An 11,385-nucleotide genomic window follows, 5' to 3' on the forward strand; every position below is an offset into this window, starting at 1 on the left:
TTTCTAGTCTACTTTTTTCATTACCTCCACAGTTATAACATTTTCTTGACAGATTCTTTCAATTACTCTTAATATTGTTTTCTTTCTTGGGTGCTTAAAGCACTCCATCTGCTAAGCATGTTGGCTTTTTTTTTTAAATAGTTTTTTTTAAACCCTGAGCAAAGTATGTGTCTGTCACAAGAGGTCAATCGTCAATCCACTTCTTACTGTTAAAATAGTCTAATTTCACCCGTTGGCAAGTGTTTGAGGTGACTTGCGCAAATAGATGTAGATTTGCTTACTAATAATAAGATGAAGCTGATAGTTCAGTGGCAGCAACGATGTATGTAACACTGCTCCATTACTAAACAAAAGTCCAAAACAAGTCACAGTTGTATTTAGCAGAGTTCATGAAAGGCCTTTTAAAGTTAAAATACAGTACAAAAAGAAGAGCTTAAAATATTTTTACTAAATAGAACTGGACTGCAGTAGGATAAACTAATAGCAAAGTTGAAATGTAATATTAATACTTTATTCCCCTGAATGTTCTTATTACATGATAAGCCCTCTAGGGAGTTCTTATATCACACTTTGTAAATACATCTGATTATTATTTTGAAGCTTTTCAGTGGGTATGATACAGTCCTTTGGGTTCTTTATTGTGGGATCATCTGCTTTTCCACCTTGTTCAAATTGGTAAAGAAGAAATCTTTTAAACAATTATAAAATCAGTCACATTTTCTGCAGTTGAGGGAGAAACCTGTGACTAACTTGATGTCTTCAATGAAATAACAGATGTAGGATATATTGTCAAGAGTTGTTCTGTTGCTGCCAGAAGGAAAACACAGAAAGAATATTCCCATTTTTTTGTAAAACAGAAGGTTTTTTGCATACTTTTTACTCTTTAAATAAAGACACTTATACTCTGCTAAAATTATGTATTTCTTTTGTTTTGCATTTTTTTGGTAATTTTACACAAAACAATTATTTTCTATTTTTACTCTAAAATATTTGTGCAGAAAATGTCAATATAGTAAAATAAAAATGTTATATGGCTAATGCTTGTTTACTTCTTAATTTTTCAGAAAGCCATCTGTAATGTTTGTGCGCAAACAGTTTAAGGATTAATACATGCATGTCATTCTCATTACTCTTAAGATCACAAGCTAGTTACAGGAAGAAGGAAAATTACCATATTGTCTGAAGATGCATCGTCTTTGACTTGATATGTGCTTCTGTTTCCACTTTAAAACTGGCACTCAGTATGCATCATTACTGTAACAGCTTTCTTTAACATCTTAATTGTAAACCTCAAAATGGTGCTTTTATAAAAATAATGATGGAAACTTAACAGTAGGACAAAATGGAGCCAGGTAAAACAACAATGTTATGTTTTTAAGGGTATTTAAATTGGAAAGATTAATGTTGAACTGTAAATTGAATACCTCCCAGCAAGGAATTTGTTTCATTCTTGCAGATAGTCTCACTTAACTTCATGTGGCCTGCTAATTCAGTAGTGAGTAGTGTTCTTAAAAAAGACCAAATTCTGTTTACACTCTTACTACATTGTTTTTAAATTGTGTCTTGATAGAAATCTTCTCATACCTTTTAAGTCCTCTGTCTGGACTGCCAAGTTCAGTATGGAAATATTCAGTCATCTTTAAACCTAACAGATTGCTTGATTTCATGTTTCTGTTTCTCTCAGCAGCAATAGCATGCAAACAAGTAATGGCAGAAGGTAATTCTAAGAACGCTTCAGTAATTTGTTGGCCTTTTAAAGTGCACTCACAAGTGTTCAGCATCCTATTAAATGAGGACCTTTTATTGGCGTTCACAGTAATTAGTATCTTTATGTCAGTCTGAGTTTGTTTTGGGATTTGCTTTCTCTGAAAAAAATCTTGATTGGAACAGTATAGAGAATTGCAAACTGATATCTTGCAATTATCAATCCTAAGCAAAATAAGCCAACACAAGACACCATTGCCTGATAATGAAAGAAACATGATACAGTGTCCATTGACATGAGTTTATGGGAACATTTTTTGAAGGAAGCATTGCAGAAGATCCATTTGCACCAGCGTATGGGAAATATACCAACTAGACTTTTCCTCCAGAATTGTATTAATGATTGTGTTGTGACAGTGTGCAACTTTTCTTTTGGGGACGTAATTCTTCATATAGATGATGCTAAAGAAACTTTAGTAATTAAGCAGAAGAATGATTGACTAGTTTCTAGAGTTGTAATGTGGGACTTAATACGTTAGATGTGTTATGACTCAGTTACATTTTGCATCTTTATTTTGCGATTAGAGCCCAAAGCACCTAACTAGGCACCAAACTGAAACCTTACCAGCTTGTAATTTTAGCATGTTGATGTCTTGGCCATTAGTAATTTGAAACTAAGATTTTAAAATGCTGAGAAGGGGGAAAAACAAATGTTTAATGTCTGATTTTAATTAAAATAACTTGTGGAACTGATTTTCTGGAAACCTAAATTAAATGTTGCTAACAGGAGTGGTATTAGAAGAAAACCACTTAATGGGTTACAAATATATCATTTGCCTCAACGGACAGAGGGTTTGATTGTTGTGTTTGTGGTTCATGGCACACAACATCCAAGCATTTTCTTTTTGGAGGTGGTATCACCATAACTAGTTATGACAGGAAAGAAAGAATCCAAAGGTAATTAATTATTGATAATAATTGCAAGCAACTTATTTATGCTGTTACTGAATAAAAAGAAAAGCAGTCAAAGGAGCAGATAACGGAAACAGCTGAACTCCTTACATAAATAGTTGTCTAATGTAACCAGAAACAGCTGAAGTTATCTGAAATGCATTTTTTTAAATGCCCAACAGTTCCTGAATTGTAAAACAACTGTTGGGCAGTAGACGTTAATAAAAAATCAGTTTATTCTTTGTAGTTGCTTTCAGGTTGCCAGTGTTGAAACTGCTGATTAGAAACACTGCAGGAAAACTGCTTGGTTAGCTCAGCATAGCTCTGATGAGGGTGAAAACTTGTGGAAAATTTGTTTGCTTGTTTACTTAATTGCTTAATTGTAGTTGCTACTAATGATCTGAATATGCTGGCAGTCTTTAGAATATATATTAAAAAAAGAAAAGTTCCCAAGTTCTGTGAGGCTGAATAGCTGAGTAAGTGAGATTGTACTCTCAAATCAGTGTGCCCAGGTAGGAAAATAAAGCATAAGTGAGCCTTTATGCAACCGGCAGCATGCAGCTGTGCACCAGCCATTGCTGAGTGGTGCTCAACTAGAGCAGCAGGAAGAACTCAAAGAGAGCTGGTTCATGGGTGTGCGTCTGTTGGGATGGAAAGGATTCACATGCTTTGGAAAAGAGGCTTCAACAGGCTTTTTCATTGGTTTCCTTCTTGCTCATGAAATGTTTTGTCAAAAGGAGGATAGTTCTTCCAGGAGAGGTGGTAGCCAAATGGAGTATGGTGCGAGACTGGCAGCTGATTTATGATACTAAACTGGCACTGAGCTGAAAACAGCAGCACTGAATTTCTGAAAACAATTGTAAAAAGGTAACACCAGGCAGGCAGCAACAGATGCGAGTTTCTCCCTGGACCAGAAGGTGTGCTAGACCAGGCCGAGAGGTACAAGGAAGGCCATCAGCCACTGCGTTTATTTTTGAATGGAACATGGCTGAAGAGATAAAAGGAAAAGAGGAAAAAAAAATGAAGAAGTTTAAGCCTTTTCCTTACAGGTGCAAAGTTACTCAGAAATTTTAACTCTGAGGATGGACACATTATTTAATAGGCTGAATATACATACAGGCAGAGCACTGATGTTAACTGAAGATGCATGCAAGCAAGAGGGGAGAGAAACAGAAGCATCACCAAAAAACTATGCAAGGAAGCCCAGAAACTTTGTTCAGCAAAAAAAAAGTTCTGAGAAAAAGCAGTGAGAGCTGCTGATGCTGATTGCTGGCTGATAGCAGCCTGGTACTGTCAGCCTGGTACTGTAAGCCAAAAGACCGCCTGTTGGCGCTGTATCTCAGAAAGTTCCTGTAAAATAAACCAGACAGCATTAGTGTAGCTCTTGCCTATATATCATTACTATCTGCGAACTGAAGCAACTGAAATTGATTATACCCTTGGGCAAGAAAGAGTAAACATATAAATGTAGTTTCTCTCTTTCATTTTTAAGAGCTTACACCTAGAAACATTTCTTCTCTAATTATCTGAGCTTCAGTGAAGGGTTTTGAAAAAAAAAAAAGTCTGATTAAACTTCAGGTGTTCTGAGGGGAATTCTTTTCAACACCAGCTAACAGATATGACCACTGAGTTGTAAACCTGGGGAGCTGACAGGTTCCTAACAAAGTGTTGCATTAGAGCAATGAAGCATTTGAAATGATGCATTTAAAGTCTTTGCTTCTGCAGCCTCTAAATCCCAGTGACTCCTGTGTTTCATTTTTTAAACTGTAGTTGGCCTTGCGCGTGTAGAACAACTCTTGCTAAAGAGAAGCGTGCTGTAATGCTCTGCACTTTTCCTGCAGTTTTCCATTGCTTCAGCTACTGCTCATAATTTTCTTTTAACCAGCAGCAAAATTAAAGTTTAGCCAGATGCTGTTTGCTGCTGCGAAACTACAAAACTTCAACTCAATCTAACTTTCATAAATACTATGAAAATTACTGGAGCTGTTTACTCCCATAAGCACTTTGCTCCTTCCCTTTCCTGATATGACCTTGAAAACCCTTTCATGAAATGGAAGAACTAAAGGTAAAATGACTCCTTTTTCATGACAGTAATCCCATGGAACGTGCTAGCTCAGCACCTGTCTTTTTACCAAAGGGTATTGATGCCAAGAAAAATTCAAGAGTGATATTCTTCTGGGAATCTCAGCTTTTTCCCTTCTCCCAGAAGACTTGCTGTGTGCAGACTGAATTTCCGTGGGATATTTCCATAGTATCATAAATTAGCTTGTGTCTAGAAAGTTTTGGTTCCTCTGACCTTTATAGTATTCAGCTTTCTGCATGAAAAAAGTGACTTCCCTTTGCAAGGCTTGCCTTAGACACTGAAAATGCCTGTCTCTTGCTGGGAATGCACAACTTTGGTCACTGAACAAAATCCTAGCCCAAAGTCCTTCTGTCAATGTTGAAATCTGTAACAGATTTTAGAGTAGCAAATATCACATATATTATTATATAAGAGTTCATACAGTTTCTTTTCCCAAAAGATCAGCTCAGCTGTACCTATGGAGATCTTTGGCTGAAAAAAATTCCATAAAGATTACAGTCTCCTACTGTAAGAAAACAAAAAAAATCTTTCAATGTTGATCTGAGTCTCCTAGGCTTGCTTTACCTATCTTCCTCTTTGAGGAGGATTTCTCCAGCGTTACCTATCACATATTCAAAAAAGTATGCGTGCTTCGTTTCCAAAGAAAATCTTGATATATTTCCCGCTCATCTATGTATGCCAGAATTGTCCGAGATAATTTATTTTACAGCAATTGTTGATATCTTTCAGAAAGAAATATAATCCTGATCTATGCCAAAATCATATGAAATCCATTATATTCTTGCGTGTTACATGAGTTGCCAGCCAGAAGCAGAAATTATTATAAACATATGTTGAATCACTTAGTATTGTGTTGCAACTGCTTTGCCTTTTAATGAGAAGCCTGTAGCCTTAATATAACATTAAAATACAATTACTACAGCTAGCATGGAAAGAAAAAAATGTATCAAGCAGCTAGCCCTTCAGTATGATAATTGTCACATCCAAGCCCCATGAGAGCTGGTGCTGAAGCTTCATTCCTGTATGATTGAAACAGAAAACCCCACTGTGCCCAGCTCTGTCCTTCAAAGAGGTTGAGCTTCGCTGTTTCCCTCTAGTTTTCTCTTGCTAATGTCAAGTATAAAGAATTTATAGTTTAAATTCATAAAATACAACTTCATTGGATATTAATCTGGGTAACTCTTCTGAAGCAGGAGGTCAGTTGTTGCTTTCAGCTTATGAGAAGTTATAGTTTTCCCAGGATTTTTGGACATCAGAAGAACTGAGGTGTCCTTCTGTGGAGCCATGGAGCAGCTTGCTTTTGTTTAGGAAGAAATTTCTTTGAGATGAAGTTCTGCTCCAGTACCAGCTTTTCCCAGCTGATGTCACTCTGACAATGAATTCAAACACGCCAGACAGAAAAGCAGCACTCTTTATAAAATCTGATGATGCTCCTGAATGGAGAGGACACGCATCCTGAGGTTGTAAGGAGGAAATGTATTAACCTGTATGGCAGAGCTGAAGGGTCTGCATGGGCACCAGCCATCAGCCCAGCCCCGCAGAGATGGCGCAGGGCATCCCCAAGCCGATGGGGCCACAAACCACCTCTGGGGCTCACGCTGGCAGGTGGCACTGCCCCCACAGCAGCCAGGCACTGCCGCGCTGGGGCTGGGTGGGGGACGTCACCCACCAGCCTGGTGGCCGGTGTCTTCCCTGTGAGAAAGGGGAGCCCTGCATGAGGGAGAAGCCGAGGCTGCCTCAGCCCTGTGGTGCAGCAAGGCTCTCTCGCCATAGCTAAGGTGTGTGCAGACATGGGCCTCCACCACAGCTGGGCTGCTGGGGGCTTTGCTCTGCCCCGCTCTGGCTCCGTGCCCCAAGGGCCTGGGCTGCTCTGTGCTTGGGCTGCTGCAGGTCCAGGCCTCAAAGCCACTGGGCACGGCACCAGGCTGGCCTCAGCCGAAAACGACACCGAGGACCAAGGGCTGTTTGTTTGCAGGCCGAGGCAGGCAGCAGGGCAGTGTGTGACTGCTGTGGGGGGTTGGCAGCCCACAGGGCAAGTTTCTTGTGGTCCAAGTCTCGGTAGAGCCAGTGGGCATTCGTAGCGTAAATGTGCTAGTAAGGGTGCTGCCAGCCAAGAAATACATGAATAATGCTGTCAAGGGCGTGGGGAAAATTAAATCCAGAAAAGAAGTAATGATGGATGTGCTCCAAGGCTTTGCACGTAACTCGGTCATATTTCACATGAGAACAAAGCACAGAAAAAAAAAAAACCTAATAAGATGACGTGCAAATGCATAAAAAGACAGGAAAGCAAGAAAAAAAAAAAAAAGATTTATCAAATTGAAAGTAAGGAAGTCATTAAAAATGGTTAAGCTTAGCACATGAGGTAAGCATAACGTAACAGCAGGTTGCCAAGTATTGGCAAGCAGGAGGCTGTTAAAAAAGGTGAAAAAAAAATCATCTTCTCAAACCATTATCAAAACTCTCTTTTATATTACCAAAATAGAACAATGTTAAATGGCAAAGCTCTCCATTAAAGAGAGCCTCCAGCCTCTTTTTATTTTATTTATTTATTTATTTTTTCCTGTGTGAAAGATGTTTGCTTTTGTTAATTCCTTACCTGACTGCCTACATAGCTCCACAGAGGTGGGGACCACAGTGACAAACACACTTTTATGGCCTCTAGTCTGAATTCTCAGGGAGTCTGACAAAATTGCTCTGAAAAGTATGAACCACTCATTTTTATTAGATTTTTTTTTTATTGCTGTTCCACTGCTTTGTCACGAAGTCCAGCGGAGAGCTGCCCATTCGCTGTGCTGCACCTTAGCTCTTCTGAAGCTGTCTGTCCGCACATCCCCGAGCAGATGCCCGCCCCTCCTCCTCCTCGCCATGACCTGTGGGTACTGAGCTCCGGCCCTCCTCGCTTCAGGCAAGACCCGTCTTCTGGGGCACCAGGCACCAGACGCAGTGAATCAGCTGATAATGATTATTTTCAACCCAGGCCTCCTCCAACTATGTGAAAATTACTCCCTTCCTTTCTAAACAAGCATTTTGGTTTTCTGCTGTGACACACCCTGGAGATGGTTTCTAATGGTTTCTGAGCTTTGAGCTGAATTAGAGTGAGGGTGGTTATTTGAAGCAAGATTAAAATCCCAACACTTTTCTCTCCCTTAGGGGCTAAGTGTCAGACAGTAGCATTCATACCAGCAAAAACACTACAGAAGGGAGTGCTGTCCCTCTCCTCACATGTGATGCAGCGGTACATCAACAACACTCTCCTCTTGATGATATTGATTTGTCCTCTGACATTTTCAGTAGTGTGCTTGAAGCACTCCAACTGAAGTAATGCAGAAAAAAGAAACTGTGAAGCTATAGGGTTTACGCACCCTGTGTGTTGCAAAACTGCATTTCCTTCTATTTACTGGAGAGCCACTCAGACTTCCCAGCGACGGAGGGGTACTTCTGCAGCTTTCTCTCCGCTAACCTTGGATTTGTTCTCTCCGTCTCTTGCTGTTAAAATCCTGGGTGTATGTGCCTAACAAGATGGATGAGCAGTATATTTTCTCTTAAGTGCATACGCAAAGTAGAGGAAAATTAATAGAAGATTGCAATATCAATAATTTGAATTAAAAAAATTAGCATGTCATCTTTAAAATTCCTACTCACTTGTGCTTAATTCCAGCTTCCTAATGAGCTGTTTCTGGAGATTTATGTTCTTTTTACCTCTGGCTTTAAGGTGGTTTTTTGTTTGTTTGTTTGTTTGTTTAAAAAATCTTTTCCATTACACTATCATACAACTTGGTGTTTTAGTGCCATGTAATGGGAAGCCTTAAGCAGAGGAGGGAAACTGCTCTGGGGCTGCAGCTTGCTAAGCAGAAGAGATGCCCTGGCCGGCCAGCCAGCAGGTCGGCTGGTTTCACCACTGGTTTCACCTCTGCAGCCCCTCAGCCTCCAGCAGCTTTCACGTGGGAGGCCAGGAAGGAGCCATTGCTGACTCCCTGCTCCAGCTGTGTGCAAGCAGCTGCCCTTCCTGCACCCCTGCGCTGTTTCTCCCCATCACCAGCTCATGGACCAGCCAGATGACGGAGGTTCAAAAGGGTAATCCTTTGGGTCACCATCACTGTTGTTACCTAGATGTTATGCTTGCTGCATTAAATAAATATTGCTGTCCTGACTACAGCTTGTAGATTGTAGTCATAAGGTGAAAAATCAGATCTGGAGTCCCAGACGGAACCACAGCAATAAACTCATCTGGGTTAAAAATGACAAGTTTTGATGTTTAGCAGCAGATATAGTAAAAAAGTGTAAGTTTACATGCACAAAAATACATAACAATTATATATGACAACGTGCAATTATGTATGACTGATATTTACATTGAATGGATAGCTTATCTAAAATAACCCTCAAAGTGTATTTTGTTAGGGATATTTTTCAGCTGGATTAGTTCTGTGATCCTTTTAATTATGTGACCCTGTAACATGCTGTATGGACTCGGTCGAGAAGATTGCATGGGGATAGAAACTGGACAAGTGGCAGGCCCTGCTCAGCTTGGTTTGCCACCAGGCCCTGGGACCAGAGCCTGAGACATGGCTCAGGACTGAAGCTGTGAGGCTCTTAGCTCTGGTACCTAAAGCTCTCCTTTATTAGCTTACTGGAACTGCAATTTGTAAAGAGAAACAAAGGATCAGCCAACACCATTATGTGTCATTAGCATGCACAATATATGACTGCCCACATCTCCCGATTGCCAGCAGCTGCTAAAATTAAACGTAGGCTCAAATACCTAGCCTGGCAATGTTGCTAGACAATTTGAGAGGAATCCTGCTTGCATCTAGTTTCATGAGAAGTGGTAGGCGGCTCGTCTCTGTGTGTTGGCACTGGCTCCTGCTCATGTTGTCTTAGAGGATGCCACATATACAGCAATTGGAAGGAAAATACATCCTTCTCCCCTCAGACGCTTTCTCTCTTCTATTCTGTTTATTTATTTATTTTATATATTTTAAACCATAGCTAATTTTTGTTTGTATGAAATGTCATTCCAGTGATGCCAGAGCCTATAATTCAGTAGCCAGTGGCAGCCACTTCTGCTTTCAGAGTCAAAGCAGGAGGCTGGGTTAGTGGACACCTAGAGAGAAGTTAAAATGGGATAGCTATTTGCAGAGATTGATTCACTGAAGTGCCTTAGTAAGCAGTAATTTAGAGACACAGGAGTCTCACATTTTGTAACCATTACTGTTTAAGTAGAAAGAAGGTCTCCCCCTTCCTTCAACCACTGTATTAGTCTTTTATTCTGTTAAAACTACGACATTTTTCTATTTCAGAAGCTTCCTACCGGTGCCTGCAATCACGCTGAACCCCAAGACAGCATATTCTGTATTTGCAAAAATCCTCTCTCTCGAGAAAAGCATGGCCACCGAAAACGAACAGATGACTGTGTGCATTACTTACACTATGGCTTTCTGTATGGCTCGTGTCAGCAGTCTGCTCCAGGCTCTGATGTCAAGCAACACTGATAGACTGAGGCCATGCATGAAGGCAGCATGATGCAGAAAAATTGATACTCAGACAAGTTCTCACAGCATCTGTAGATTTGAGCTGCCTTTCTCAAGGTGAAACTCATTCCACTTCAACTCTCTAACTGTGTAGAGGCAGCCACTATGGCAGCAAAGCAGCGTGAAAAACTGGTCTCTTAGTCACGGGGAGTTAATAGAGCCTTGTGATAACTTTTGGTTTCAGGTGATTTTTGCATGTGATGCCATGCAGGTAGAAATCACTGCCCTACACAACCCGAAAATAGGAGTCAATATCCAATCAAGGTTATCTTGTTTTCCTAAAAGACTATTATTTCTGACAAGTTTGATGCATAGAAAAAGAAGCCACAAAGCCCCCTGAAGCCTTTTTGAGCCTTCCCAGATTGTTGCCTGCAAGGCTAAAGAGGCAAAGCTAAACGTTTTCTCTTAGCAACCTGCTGCCATATGCCCGAGTAGGGGCTTCTCAGAATCTTTGCTTCTGACATCTCTTAAAGGACATTGGGCTAACCTGACCACTTCATCTTTTGTCCTGAGAGTACAAAGAAGCTAAAGAGGTAATGAAATATTGTCCTACACACAAGCTGTCCATGTAATAATACTTCTTATGCTTCAATACCAGGTTTGAATTTTGTTTGTATTGTTGAAAAGAAAGACGTAAATGATTTAGATATAAAGATTTGCAACAGAGATTAATTGAGCATTGACTGAATAACGTTGAAAAGACTGTAGATCATGCGACAGAAAGATGATAAATAAGGGTTGCCAGAGAGATTTCTCCTAAAAGCATTTCCTCTGACTGAAATAAGAGAGCACTGCAATGCTCTCAGGCAGCGGCCTGGAAATGTGTGGCTAGGCATCATTTCTTCAAGACGCAAACAGAGTTTTCAGCCAGTAATGAGACAAAAGGATGATCACAAAAGTGACCCTCAGCCCAAGGAGGTACCATGCCTCTGGGCTACGTGGATGCCTCCGGGCTGCTTCCGTGACTGGGAGCTCTGTGAGAGCTGTGTCCTGCCACGAGGAATTGTTCGCACGCATCTCCCGCTGCACGGGAAGGTACGTGGACATATGGAAGATGTCAGCAGTGCTTCTTCATATCTGTCTTTCATAACCAGCATCGGGGAAAGAAAATCA

Source organism: Anser cygnoides, chromosome 1 (genome assembly GCF_040182565.1).
Source record: "Anser cygnoides isolate HZ-2024a breed goose chromosome 1, Taihu_goose_T2T_genome, whole genome shotgun sequence".
Lineage (NCBI taxonomy): Eukaryota > Metazoa > Chordata > Aves > Anseriformes > Anatidae > Anser > Anser cygnoides.